Source organism: Triticum aestivum, chromosome 2D, assembly GCF_018294505.1.
Source record: "Triticum aestivum cultivar Chinese Spring chromosome 2D, IWGSC CS RefSeq v2.1, whole genome shotgun sequence".
NCBI lineage: Eukaryota > Viridiplantae > Streptophyta > Magnoliopsida > Poales > Poaceae > Triticum > Triticum aestivum.
The window spans coordinates 403419101-403434731 of NC_057799.1; positions in this window are offsets into that span (position 1 = coordinate 403419101).

A 15631-nucleotide genomic window follows, 5' to 3' on the forward strand; every position below is an offset into this window, starting at 1 on the left:
TTCTTCCATCCTCTGATATAAAGTGAAACACACACATAATTTTTTTATGTAACAAGTGGTTCCATCAAGTTTTACGACATGCACTGAGCTATGTAATAGGTAAAGATAGGTCCTAATCCCACCCGAGAATTTGTAGGCCGGGTCCGCTTTCATGACGTACTCCGACCCGAGACAAAATTTCGGCAGCACCTCCCCGTTGTTCTCCAAATACACGTCTCAGCAATAAGCCAAGAGGATGTGTATCTAGAGAACAACAAGGAGACACTGTCGAAATTCTGTCTCGGATCTAAGTACATCATGAAAACGACCCGCCTACACATCCTCGGGTTGTCCATGGAAAACGTGGACAATTTGAAAGAGTTGAGGTTATAAATATGCAAAGACTTGCATATTTATAGATACAACCCTTCCGAACGGGAGACACCTAGGTTACGCGACTATTTAGGTGATCTACAAATAATGAAAACCTACACATGAACAGGAAGAGATTACCCTTGAAGCGTGCAACGGAATTCACTCCCTCTATTGTCAAAATAGATGCATGTCCTGCATGAAAGAATGAAGTTGTGTCAATCATATGTCAAACACACAAACATCAATAACACTCACTCACACACACCCCACACACAAACACACTCACATATCCATACACACATCACACACTCACTCACACATGCACACACACACACACATCAGTAGCACTCCTCTCCCACACACACACTCACATACACCATTCATTATGTATGCACATATAAACACACCTAAATATAAAAAAACCATTCATTATATATGCACACATACACCAACATCACTCACTGACACACACACATACAAAGCACACACTCACACACATTATTCGCTATGCATATATATACACCTTTTGTTGTAATGGAGAGGGGGGAAACCCCTTTTATTTAAAAAAAATGAGATTGAGTAGGGGCTCACCAACAGGGCAGGGGGGGCGGCGGGGGAGGTGGATGCCGGACATGGTAGAGCTTAGTGGAGGGGATGCCGCGCCGATGGTGCTCGGTGAAGCTTGGCCAAGATGGTGGCCGTGGACGAGCTCGGTGGAGGTGGCGGTGGGGGGCTCGGTGGAGGTGGAGGGGTCGGGGGAGGCACTCCCGGTGGTGGCGGCGACGGCGGCAGAGCTCGCCGGATGGGGCGGCAGCACTGAGGGGCGGCGGCCGACAGAGGGGGCGGGGGCGAGAGAGACAGAGAGAGAAGAGAGGAGTGAGCGCGCGCGAGGGGGAAATTTTGCATAAGTCCCCGCGGGAAACATTTCCGAGAGCCAACTTTTAGCGACACTCGGTAAAAGTCTTAACCTAGATCTCGGGGGCTTTTCCGAGAGCCGCACCGACAGTGTTTACCGAGGGTCGTCCAGCAGCAGTCGGCAATGGCCGCATTTTTCGAGGAACTCTCGGTAACGCATCCTTCTTGTGCATTCTCCATAATATGTATTATACTTTTTTTCTTGTTTTCTTCCATGCTTGGCAAACAACCTTAGCACATCATAATTACCGTCTTGTGTTTTCTTTTTCAAATGATGGGCCTCGCCCGATTCTAGAGACCGGCACCCCTCCAGTGGCCCCGACGGTCTAGGGCGTTGATCGGCACCGAGAGGGTGTAGTCCACGGTGAATAACTGCTTCTCCGTGTTAGTGCATGTCATTGCGAGATGACAGACCAAGTCTAGGCCAAAGCCACAGCAAGATCCCATCCGTGTAGACCCGACGCGTCCGTTTCCCCCCTCCAGGTGTCGGCGGCGGCGCCGTCCGTGAGGGGGCACACCCCGGAGACGCATGCCAGGCATTTGCAACCGCCACAACACTTCCAGACTTGTGAGAGGCCGCCTACGCAAGATTTGGCGGCATGTGCTAGCCCCCGGAGGCCGCCGGCCACAGTCGTAGACACGCGAAGAGCAATCCGCCGAGAGGGAAGTGTTCAGATACTTCTCCATCACCAAAAATTATGAAAAATTACCATCAGTCCTATAGCACATGTGCCCACATCGTGTAAAAAACTCATGATTTTATCGCGCTCCGAGTATTTAATAATATTCACGCCGCATCGTTACTGCAGAACGTCTACTACTGTGTCATCGCCGTCCGTGAGGGGGCCCACACCACGGAGACGCGTGCCGCCTCTTCGGACATGCCACCACACTGTACGGCATGTATGAGGGCCCGGTGCGATGCTCCGGTGGCATTGCTACCCCCCCCCCAGGGCCCCCGTCCCGCCTAACCCTGTAGCGTTTGACCACGGGATCTAGCCCTTTGACTTTGCATGGACGGGCTTTGACCAATGGAGCTCTCCACCCGGTTGTGTTAGGTCTGCCCATAGGAACACTTTGGAGCAACATCCGGGCCAAAGCCACAGCAAGACCCCATCCGTGTAGACCCGACGCGTCCGTTTCCCGCCTCCAGGTGCCGACGGCGGCGCCGTCCGTGAGGGGGGCACACCCCGGAGACGCGTGCCGGGCATTTGCAACCGCCACAACACTTCCAGACTTGTGAGAGGCCGCCTACGCAAGATTTGGCGGCATGTGCTAGCCCCCGGAGGCCGCTGGCCACAGTCGTAGACACGCGAAGAGCAATCCGCGGAGAGGGAAGTGTTCAGATACTTCTCCATCACCAAAAATTATGAAAAATTACCATCAGACCTATAGCACATGTGCCCACGTCATGTAAAAAACTCATGATTTTATCACGCTCTGAGTATTTAATAATATTCACGCCGCATTGTTACCGCAGACCGTCTACTACCGTGTCATCGCCGTCCGTGAGGGGGGCCACACCCCGGAGACGCGTGTCGCCTCTTCGGACATGCCAACACACCATACGACATGTATGTGTCAGGACCCCGATTCCAAGTCACACCGATCTAGCCTGTAACACCTCATATCACATTGCGGCCTCACGCACGGTACTCCCACGGGTGTCGCCTTACCATGGCCCGGGACCGTTTGCGCCTTTTGGCTCACGTATATGACAATGTCGCTAGCATCCATATGACAGAGAACCCGGGCCGACATGGCTAGTCGTGAACCCAAAGCGGCACTAACGTATGGGGACAGGCATACATGAATCAACATCGAACGTGTCGGTCAGCAGCGTGTGAATCCGGGCTGTAGCACTGGGCCAACAGGACTCCGGGAACCCGGGCTGTAGCAGGCTAGGCAGGACTCCGGATGTCACCGCGTGACATTTCCCCGAAGGAACAGACACAGGAACGATATGACTCACATGCCGGCCAGTCAGGCGTCCAGAGCAGTAGTGCTGGGCTAGCAGGACTCCGGTGAACCGGGCTGTAGCGGACTACTATGGCTCAAGGAGGCACTAGACTACATTTCCCCATAAGAGAGGCTGCCAAGGATAAACAACTAGATTGTCGGATCCCACACATACCAAGCATTTCAATCATACACACAATATGCTCGATATGTGCAAATACAACATGGCATCACAACAAAACTCTACAACTCAAGTACTTTATTTAAAGGGCTCCGGAGAGCCTTACATAACTTGTCCATACAGATAGGGGTCACATGACCCGACACTCAAGTCATACAATCATACAAGCACATGCGGACGCAAACTGTCTGGGTACACACGCTAGAAAGAAAGAAGGCTTGACGAAGCCTGTCTATCTACGTGGGCCCTTCACAAGCCTAGATCACTACCTGGGTGGCAAGTCACTCGTCGTCGTCGAGTTCTACGTAGAACCCATCAGAAAGGGCGGTGTTGTCGTCTGAAAACAGTAATTGAAGCAACATGAGTACAAAGGTACTCAGCAAGTCTTACAACAGATCCTACTATACATGTTCATTCTCAAGAAGGTAGTGGGGTTATTGTAGCAAGCCAGCTTTGACTCTTGGCTAAGCTATCCTACGATACACCACTTGTGAAATAGTTTTCGCACACGAGTCCACTAATCACCATCTCAATACTCCACCGTGGATCCTCCCTCGTCATCCCACGAGAGGGCCATCCGCGGTACTCACACTTATCTTGAGGCTTTTAGTAGTATCCATTTACTTGTCTATGAACTGCATAAGCGACCAAGTAGTCCTTTACCGCGGACGCGGCTATTCGAATAGTTTTATACCCTGCAGGGGTGTACTTCGTCACACACGCTCTCACCACTTATCGTCGCTACACGACGTGTACTCGGAAACCTTCAAGCGGAAGCCCAACGTGAGTGTCGGCCACAGCCTACCTAAACACTCGAGTCTCTAGTCCAGGTTTATCGCCTATTCAGGTTCCATCCGCAGGGAGTCCGGCCGAGGTTTCCACATACGGCCCCGAACGATGTGTGCAGGGTTCCCGAGACACCAAACGGGCGACTCGGTACACCGGGCCACGAGCCTACCGCATCACAGCCCACCCCTTGGTCAGCGCTGTCCACGGCCTCCAGCTTACTACAAACACCAGAAACTACATGCAACTCCTGGACAGAGGACAAGGGTGATTAAGAAGCCGAGGGGGTCCATTGGTTTCGGGCCCAATGCGTGGTAGTAGCTGAATCTTAAATCACGCATACAGATCTCAGTTCTTAGGGACGGTCTCAATGAAACAACCCACCATGTACTCCTACATGGCCTCCCATCGATACCTTTACCAAAACGTATTCAACACTTCACTCTCATTACCGACACACACACTTTCACTCTAGTTCATCACCCCGATGAGCCAGACCTGACACAACTCTAAGCGTAGCAAGCATAGCATTGTAGGAACACAACATGGCTCAATCAACTCCTACACATGCTAGTGGGTTTCATCTAGTTACTGTGGCAATGACAGGTCATGCAAAGGAAAGTGGGTTCAACTACCGCAACACACAGCAGTTTGAATCGCGTTGTCTTAATGCAGTAAACGAGAGCAGAAGCGAGAAGATGGGTTTGTATCGAAATGATCAATGGGTTGCTTGCCTGACGGAGTGGTGGTGGGATACTGCCCTTCAGTTGGATACTCGTGAATATCCTCGGAGGCAGGACCTACCACAATGAACACATTGAAGCACAATCAACACCAAGCAAGTGCAACAATATGATGCATGCATGAGACATGGCAAAATGGATGTATTGGGCTAATGCAACTAGGACCAGATGGGTTTGGACTATTTTGAATCAAAGATTCAAATTCCAAGTTCATAAATGGCCCATATTAGTGCTTTATCTTGCTCTGTATAAAACAGTAGGTTAACTTGCTTAATCATGCATGAAACCAGTACAGATGGATAGAATGGATTTTTCTCATCATTTTTCATATATAAATCTTTTCATTCTGAGCTATAGATTATTTTCTATGATTTTTTGAAGTTTGTGATAATTTCTGGAATTTCCAATATAAAAATAATTCCAGTAATGCTTTACTGCGTCAGCCTGACGTCAGTGTGGCGTCAGCAGGTCAACAGGGTCGTCCAGGTCAACCCTGACGTGTGGGTCCCCTGTGTCAGTGTCACTGTTAGGTAATTAGCTAATTAGGATTAGTTTTAATCTCTAACTTAGATTAATTAGCAGGCGGGCCCCACTTGTCAGTGACCCTGGGGGGGTCAACCTATGGTCAAACCACGCTGACTCGCCGGCGTTTAGCCGCCGGCAACGTCCAGACGCGGCGGTGGAGTGCGGGATCCCTCCTCCGGTGACCAAATGGACGGCGGAGGGTACCTACGTGTAGGTGGGGGCGAACCGCGTCGACTGGTGGTGGTGGTGGAGCTCGGGGTCGCCGGAATCAACGCCGGCGACGAGCCGTGCGGCTGCCGGGGTACGGGCATGGTTGAATCCGTTGCTAGAGAGCACGGCAAGGGACGTGGGATGGTGCTACAGGTTCCTGGCGTTGCGGTGGAGCTAATGGCTACGGTGGTGCGGCCGTTGGATGGCCGGAGCCTCGTCGGCGACGAGCTCGTGCGGCGGCGCGTACGGGTGAGCTTCGTGCGGTGGCTGCGGGGCTCGAGAGAGAGAGAGGAGAGGATGGGAAGGTGGCCATGCTCACGGCGGTTGCGACAGAGCGGACGGCGAGGTCGGAGGCGAGCTGTTGCAGTGGCGGCGGCGGAGGGGATCTCCGACGGTGAGCGGCGAAGGCGAGGTCGGAGGCGAAGCTTCGGGGCAAGTGAGCGCTCGGGGCTCGACCTGCTCGAAGGAGGGGGCGACAGCGGAGCTGTTGGACACGGTGGGATGGCGCGAGGTCGACGGTGGGCGCGGCTACTCCGGCGAGGTGGCTGCGACGGCGTCGGCCATGGTGGGGGAAAGGCGAGGGAGAGGCGACGGGGGAGAATGGCGGTGTCCAGAGGCTCGGGGCGCGTCGAGGGGTTCGTCCAGCGCATCCACGGGCGAGGGCGGCACGCAGGTGGCGCCGTGGCGAGCTCGCGCTCGCCGGCGTCACCTCTCTGCCTGCTCTGGCGAGAGCAGGCAGCTGACTGGCGCGGGCCAGCACAGTGCTGGGCCGCCAAGTGGGCTGCCAGGTGAGTCTCTCTGCTTTCTGTTTTATCTTTTATTTATTTATTTCTGTTATGTGTTTTGAAATAGTAAAAATACTATTTCATTTGGGAAAATCCTGAAAACATTCTGAGGCACCTTTGAAATTATTCTCAACAGCCTAAAAATACCTTCAAGATTATTTGGGCATTTGAAAAAATTTATAGAATTAAAAATGCCCAAATGCAAATACTTATGGCTTGTGCAAAAATCCAAGATGGCCTCCAAAAATATGAAACCATTTTTGGCAGAGGTTTTGGCCAGAACCAAAGATGGTAAACATTTATGGAGGGCATTTCAGGTTCATTGAAAAGGATTTTAGTAAACCCTAGTTGTTTTAGGGGGGGTGCTGGGGGTTTCTGGCATCCCCATTTCAAGTTTCTGTGAAAAATAGACATGATGCAACACTCTAATGCATGAACTAGCTAGGATGTGACAGTATGAGGGCCCGATGCGATGCTCCCGTGGCATTGCTACCCCCCAGGGCCCCCGTCCCGCCTAACCCTGTAGCGTTTGACCACGGGATCTAGCCGTTTGACTTTGCACGGACGTGCTTTGACCAATGGAACTATCCACCCGGTTGTGTTAGGTCAGCCCATAGGAACACTTTGGAGCAACATCCGGGCCAAAGCCATAGCAAGATCCCATCGTGTAGACCCGACGCGTCCGTTTCCCCGTGTGTGTGGTTTGTGAGGCACGTGCCACATCAAGGACGTGCGTTGCTTATTCAAATAGCACACCACCCCTGCATGCATATGCATGGGCCACACGCATGTAGGGGTGCCCTCCCCCCCTCGGGCGGTCTCAATATCGAGCACCCATCCGGTGGCCACGGCGGTCTAGGGCGTTATTTGGCATTGAGAGGGTGTAGAACACGGTGAATAACTGCTTCTCCGTGTTAGTGCATGTCATCGCGAGATGACAGACCAAGTCTAGGCTCGTTCTGTCACGGGATCACCCACCGAAGATTCTGTCTCGGGGACGGACGCAGATGGTCCTCGACGTTCCCGCCCGTGTGTGTGGTTTGTGAGGCACGTGTCACGTCAAGGACATGCGTTGCATATGCATGGGCCACACACATGTAGGGGTGCCCCCCCTCGGGCGGTCTTTATATCGAGCACCCATCCGGTGGCCCCTGCGGTCTAGGAAGTTGACCGGCACCAAGAGAGGGGGTAGGCCACGGTCAACAACTGCTTCTTCTCATGTTTTTTTACTTTACACTCTTTAAAGTTGAGTTTTGAACAAATCTAACCCAAAAAGCATATATGTATATATGTATGAGTGCATCAAAAGTCTTTTATCGAAAAAATTCATCAAAAGTCATGGAATTTCCAAACTTTGGTCGTAAAAACATATGGAATATGAGATACAAAAAAGATAGTGCTAAACAAAAATAGAAATAGAAGGGGAAAAAATTAGAGCAGTGGTTACCGAGGGTCGTCTATCGGCTCTCGGTAATGTCCACCTTTCCGAGAGTTACTCTCTGTAAAAGTGTAACCTAGATCTAGGGGGCATATTTTCCGAGAGTTACTCTCGGTAAAAGTGACGCACCGACAAGCACTCGGTAAAGGTGACGTCGACTACTTAAGCATATTCCCCTGTTGTTTCTTCTCTATGCTCCCACCGACCGGCACCCCTCCACTCCTCTCCTCTCCTCTGCTCCTCACCGACCAGCGCCCCTCCACCGGTCGGCGCCCCCTCCACCGGCCGGTGCCCCCTCCACCGCCGCCCCCCACACCACACCGAGCTCCTCCCTCCGGTGAGCCCCCCCTCCTCCTCTCCATGTGTGCATAGATAGATGGATTGATAGATGGATGCATAGATAGATGGATGGATTGATAGATGGATGCATAGCTAGATGGATGGATGGATAGATGGATGGATGGATTGATAGATGGATGGATGCCATGTAGATACATTTTTTCTATATCAAAAGAAAAAATGTAGATAATTGTTGATAATGTTGTGTGCATGGATGCTATGTGTGGAGTGTTGATGAGAGTTGTTCTTTGGAGGAAGAAAAATCAACTTTTGGACGATGACGGTGATCTGTGTGAGCTCCTCCTCATGTTATATCTTGATAACGCATGAGGGGCTCACCCAGCTCAACCATCACCGAAAGTTGAAATACCCGTGAGAGAGTGTCCACCATATATACCATCACCAACGAGAGTGTCCACCGTATATAGGTGAGAGAATGTCTTGAGAGTTGTTCTTGGAGGAAGAAAATCGACTTTTGATGATGGCGGTCGATCTACGTGAGCTCTTCATGTTATATCTTTCATGTTTGATTCTTATGTTATTGTCCATTGTGTGATGAAATGTGTTAGCATCGATCGATTTTTTGGCTATGGCTTCCTCCAACGGCGAAGCTTCCATTAGGGTCGACTCCACGGACACGGAGAAGAGCGCCGAGGACTACTTGGAGGAACTGCTTGAGAAGAACCCAAAGCTGATCATAATGAAGTTTTTTGTGGATCTGGCCAAGAAGAATCCCCCAGCTAAGGAGGGCAAGGCTCCACCACGTAAGGAGCCATTGAGTCCACCGACCATCATTCCCGAGGACGCTTGGTCCTCCACTGTGGGGTATGCCCCCATGTGCTCTAACTCGACGATCACTGGTTTCACCAACTACACCTCGGAGTAGTCACCAAGATAGTTTGACGCTGATTTAGTTGTATCCTTAAGTACCTGCTGATATGGACTTGGATGGCCACTTGCGATGCTTTTGATTTTATGAGTGATGAATGCTTATGTTGATTATGTATGAAGTGCATTATTTCTTGTTCTTTTGTAGATGAAGTGGTATGTGGTGTACAGAGGACGGTGTCCAGGAGTCTACAATTCATGGTCGGAATGCAATGAACAAATACTTCGTTATTAAGGCAACTCCCACGAATCATTCGACAACAGGGAGACGGCAGAGTATCATTACAATCAGTATTTGCTTAAGCAAAAGAGAAAAACTGATGAATGCAATGGTGCAAGCCAGACAAGGCTTAGCTGGTTCAGTGCATTGAAGAACTTCATAATTCTCTTTCAGTTTGTCATAATTGTGGTGTTGCTTTTTATCATATGGTGCATGCATGTAGACCACTTTGTTGTTTAATTAGTAAGTAGGCACTTGTATTAAAGAGCTACTTTGTGATTTGAAATGAAGCTTGTGTGAACTATTCATGGATTAATGCTTATGTGAGTTTGTTGTTAACCTGTGTGACTTGAAATGCAAGTTTGAGTATTGTATAAATGTTTTTTGTCGGCGTTCTGGGAACGGTGGTCCCCAGACTTGCCTGCCTGCGGCCCACGGCGTGTCTAAGCCAGCAGGACGTATGGCCCATCTTCATCAACAAGGCATCCAAGACCCTCGCGAGGGGCCAAGCCTCACGAGGGGGACGACGCAAGACCTCCTCAGGAGTGGCCTAGTCAGGCAGGCTCACGAGAAGAGGAGATATCGAGGCGGGGCAAACCTCACGAGGCTCTCGTGACGTGAGCCATGAAGATCGGCGCCAGGCGGGCGCCAGCGCGCGCAACGTCCTTGTTTACTCTTTGGTGCAAAGGAAGAGCCAGCGTAGGCGAGGAGTGCCGAGGCATCAGGCAAAGGTTGCTATATCGGTGCAACGAGACCAAGACCAGGAGGACGGCAAGACGGAGGTCATCGTGGAGCCCAAGACGGCGTCACCACCAGAGCCTTTCGCAGGCGAAGACTACTTTTGTCAGGATAGCTTGTACTAGCTGTCCCCCTTCAAATTTGCCCGCCGTTGTTGGCTCCCTTCCCGCTCAATATTTGAGAAGAGGACCAGGGCCTATATAAGTAGAGCTAGCCACCACAGTAGGGGCATCTCATCTCGGCTGGATCTCATCTCGGCTAAATCTCATCAGATCAGATCGAGCAGTTCATCCAGCTCTCACCCGCTAAGCCACCAAGCACAAGAACACCTCAACCTCAGGAGGCTGTTCTTCCCTCTGTACTATTCATCATCAGCCCAAGAGGCAATCACCACCACCAAACTGGAGAAGGATATTACACCACGACGGTGGCCCGAACTAGTATAAATCTCATGTCTTTCTGTGTTGCGAGTTCGTCGAGTTCGTCCGCGAGATCTTAGCGAGCTAGGGCGTAGATCGATAGGAGGGAAAGACTTCACGCGCACCCCAGTGTTCGAACCTTAAGGGTTTGCCAGAACCCCACATCCGACATTTGGCGCGCCAGGTAGGGGTGCGCCGTAGCTTCCCTTCCATCAGTTCGTCGCTCTGTCCTCTCCATGGCGGACGCTCGCCGTGCTCGGGCTGAGCGTCGGGCTACCCTCACCGCCCGCGTTGCTCAGACGGCTCCCGTCGGCGGTCCACCTTGTCGTTCTCCGTCTCCCACCGCCAACGCTGCCACCGGCCCGGCGGGGAACGAGCAGCAGGCGTCCTCGCTGCATCCTTCGGTACGGCAGGACGGCCGTACCGCCACTCCATCGCTGACACCGGCCGGTTCTTCGTCTCACGCACGCCGCGCTCCCATGGAGGCACGGGCCGCACTCCTCGCCGCAAACGAACTCCTGCGCTACCGCCCAGTCGACGAACTCTACGAGGAGTGGCTCGACCGCATTGCCAAGCTCGTCCGCGCCGCAGGCGGCTCCCCGGCGCCGTCCCTCTCTCTGCCTCACCCTCAGCCGGCCACGGGCGATGAGGCTCATGGCGCACCTCCACCACCTCTGCCCCAAGACGGTGCCTTGGCACCAAGGCGCGCGGCCCCCCGGCGTGATCCGCCACGCCCAGTGCCCGCGCGCGAAGAGAGAAGCTGCCAAGAAATCCCTCGGCCGCGAGAAGCTGCACCCGCGCTTCCCGCGCCGCCTCGTCAAGACCGTGCACCGCCCGCGGCGGCGCCGCGCGGACCTCATCAAGACCAAGCTCCACCTCCGAAGCGGGCCCCAGCAAGCACGGCCGGCTGCCGCGCCTTCACCCCCGAGCTGCGTAGCGTCGCCTGGCCAGGCAAGTTCAAGCCGGATCTGCCTCCTCGCTACGATGGCACCGCCGACCCCGCGGAGTACCTGCAGCTCTATGAGCTGAGCATCGAAGCAGCCAACGGCGATGAGAAAGTCATGGCGAACTGGTTTCCCATGGCTCTCAAGGATGGAGCCCGCTCCTGGCTCCTGAACCTGCAGCACGACTCGATTTCCTCCTAGGACGAGATGCGCGACCACTTCGTCGCCAACTTCCAGGGCACCCGCGACCGCCCGCCGGCCGCGGGAGACCTGCGCCGCATCAAGCCACAACCAGGGGAGACCCTCCAAAAGTACATCCAGCGCTTCAACAACACTCGCCTCAAGATCCCCAAGGTCACGGACGAGGCCATCATCTCCGCATTCTCCAACGGCGTCCGTGACGTCAAGATGAAGGAAGAGCTTGCTATCCACGAGGAGCTCTGCACATCTCAGGAGCTGTTCAACCTGGCGACCAAGTGCGCAAGAGCTGAGGAGGGGCGCCTCTCTCTCCTCGAGCTGCCAGCCGCGGGCACAGAGGAGAAGAAAGCCAAGGCCAAGGACGTGAAGCGCAAGGAAGCAGCAGTGCTAGCAGCGGAGCCCGACACCAAGCGGGGCAGAGATTAGCCCGAGTCATCCAAGAACAGCCGACCGTTCTGCACCTTCCACAACCTGAACACCCACAACACCAGCGACTGTCAAGAGCTCAGAGCCATACGAGAAGGACACTTCGGTCGACGCCCCGAGCGCAGCGACCGGGGCTATGGCCGTGGAGGAGGACGTGGAGGCGGACGCTGGGACGACCGTGGCCCGCGCCGGGAATGGCGCGACAGGCCTCATGAGGACCGCTGGTAGGACCATCCTCGCGAGGGGGCCTGGAGGGACCAGCCTCGTGAGGATCGCCCCCAAAGCAACGCCGGTCTTCCCCCACTGCCGCCACCAAGAAGGAACGACGACCACCATCAAGACGAGGGGGCTGGGGGCTTCCAGGGCCGCGTGCAATCGCCTGCATCTTGGGCGGCGCCCAGGCCCCAGCCTCTAAGCGCATCTTCAAACAGTTCGCTCGCAAGGTGAACGCGGTGCTCCCCAAGCTCGAGGCCACGCGCCCGCTCAAGTGGTCCCAATGCGCCATCACTTTCAACTCGGCAGATCAGCTCAAGTGCGCGGCCACCGCTGGCGCCCTCCCGATGCTGTGCTCTCCAGTCATCAGCAATGTGCAGGTTACCAAGACCCTCATCGACGGCGGTGCAGGGCTCAACGTCCTGTCCGTCGATACGTTCGACAACCTCCAAGTGCCATATGAGCAGCTCCAGCGTACCAAGCCTTTCTCAGGAGTGACCGACGGTTCCACCACACCGATAGGGCAGGTCCGCCTGCCTGTCACCTTCAGAGAGCACAAGAACTACCGCACCGAGCTCATCGACTTCGACATCGCGCACATCCGCCTGCCGTACAACGCCATCCTTGGGTATCCAGCCCTGGCCAAGTTCATGGCAGTCACCCATAACGGCTACAACGTCCTCAAGATGCCGGGAAGCGGCCATCACGGTCCCATGTGAAGAAAGAGATGCGGTGTGCTCCCTTGAGCGCGCTTTCCAAGCTTCAGCAATCAACGACCCCGATAGCAGAAGTGGGGGCCCTCCGGAGGCCATCCCCAAGAAGAAGCAGCCGCGCCGTGCAGGACCTCTGGAGGATGGCTTCGCATCTGGAGCCTCGTCAGGGTCAGCGCGCGCTCCAGGGGCGCCTCCCTCCATCGCATAGGAAGGCGCGCCCGGCACCCTCCTCGGGCAGGGCTCGGGGGCTCTCTTCTGGAGAGCCTTAGGCCTTGCCAACCTCACGAGGGAGCCGCTTGGGCACCACTTGGAGGCGTGTTTCGCGACACGTTTCCCTCAGGAGAACACAGGGCAAGGAGTGCCCACCACTCAGGAGTTCATCGCCAAGACCACTCAGGAACTGCAAGACGCAAGAGCCATGCGCGGCGACAGCTGCTCACAAGGCGCAGCTCCCCATCCAGGTGAGGATGTCGGGCTGCGAGTTTGCGTCGCCGTCCCAGGGCTCAATAGGGCCGCATCTCAGGAGCGTTTCTGGCCTTCGCGTGTGGGCTGTTGCGAGGGCCCGCCACACAGCTACGTTCGCATGCCCTTCGGCTTGCCGAGCGTGGCATCAGCCTATCAGCGCAACATGTGGCGTGTCCTGGCGGCTCAGGAGGCCAGGTACCACGCCGTCCTGGAAGAGATGGAGATGGTCTTCAGGGAACCTCCCGAGCCCCCAGAGCCTCCCGAGGCTCAGGGCCCCGGTGGCTCATGAAGAGTCATCCCTTCGACGCACACCTTCAGCTGCACCAACTCTACTTCATCTACAGAAACAGGTGACATCTTCCAAGCTCGTTTAGCTCGGAGCGCCCCTCGGGCTGCATCATTCCCAGGCCACATGGGTCTGTCCCTGTGGCATGTATCCCTTTTGCTTATGTCTATAGCTTACCTTGCTGGGGGCGCCCCTCGGGCTGCATCATCCCCAAGCCGCTCGGGCCGGACCCAGTGGCATGTATCTTCCTGCATTTACCCAAGCTGATCAGCTTTCCATGTTTAACCTGCCTACGGCTATCGCCTGCTCGACCATCGCCTCCCACGGGGCCTCCTCACAGGCACGTCGCTGGTGCATGGGTCCGTCCCTGCCACATCGACAAATCTGAGCGGTCGAGCTCTGGCTCGCGGCATGCCCCGCGCACGTCACCTCACCAGGCCCTCAGTGCCTTCACTTCATCTAGAGCAACCAGCGGTGGGCTGGCAGCTATAACAGCAAACCATGTTCTTCTTGTGCCTGTTCGCAGGGATCCCGTGGGGAGGATGGCAGGCGGCACCGCGGGTCTCCTTTTCTGTCATGCAATTCGCTTGCATGTTTAAGGGGGGCTCCTGAGCATCGCGACTCAAGAGCTCTTACTGGCTCTCCAGCCGTCACCCCCTGGCCTTGACCACGGCATCGTGACCTGGCATACCAGCGCCGGCTGAGCTCGCTCGAGGGCCAGGACCTGAGGACGTAGAGCATGAAGGAGAGCATGGGGGAGGGAAACTCGTATGGGCCGGCCTAGCTATGCCGCACAAGTTGGCGCGCAGCCCTAGCGCACCGTTAGGAATCGCCCCGAAGTCAGCAAGATAAGTCCCGCCCTCAGATCGGCTAAATGTTTGGGCCTAATGGTCACTCACGCCTTGCCGCAACCCTGTTGCGGCCACGTCAACTCCCTTTCTTCCCTTACCATGACCGCTTGAGCACTAAGGGGACCTCATGAGCATCGCGCCTCAGGGGCTCTTACTGGACCTCGGGCCGCGCACCTCCTGGCCTTGACCACAGCACGCGACCTGGCATACCAGCGACGGCTGTAGCCTGCCTGGGGACCAGGACCTGTCGGCGTAGAGCAACAAGCTATCACGAGGAAAGAAAGGGGGACCGAGCCCTAACGGGACATGTGTTCACCAAATTCTCATAACAGGGAAGATAAGCACAAAAGACATTACAGACCCTTACATGCCCCCATGGGGCACTTCATGACTCTTCACAGGGAACAAAAGCTAAAACTAAGGGGGATCCTATCTACACCCACCCGTGGCGGACGCCATCATCAACAGTGGGCCACGGGAGGCCGGCGCCAACCCCATCCAGATCAGCGATGGCCGGACGCCGTAGCTCTGCTCCGAGCGCGGCGAGAGCTCGGGGGCACGTAGCTGTCATTGCTCGTCTCCGGAGTCTCATAGAGCTCGGGAGAGCTGCTGGACTCCCAAGGGTTTCTGCTGCTGGAGTGGCCGCGAGCGGAACGCACGTCAGCTTGGCGCTCCTCTCCGGAGCAGCACTCCAGGCGGCGGCCCTCAGCATCGAAGACCTTGAAGAAGAGCGTGGAGGCGCCGTCGTACTCAAAGTGGACCGCGAGGGCGCCCCTCGCACGGCAGACCCGCGCGACCTCACCCCAGCCACGAGTCATGAAGATCTTGCCGGTGGGGACCGCTTCGATCTCTACTCTGGTCGCCGGAGCGCTGCAGTCGGCGTGCTGCAACCAGAGCTCGAGAGGCCCCCTCGGCGGCATCACGTCAGAGAAGAACCGCGGGAAGCGGATCCAAGAGCTTGGAGGCATCGGCGCCCACAGCACCAGCTCGCGCGAGGAGTCTGCGGCATGGATTCCGGGGGCGACGGCGCGCGTC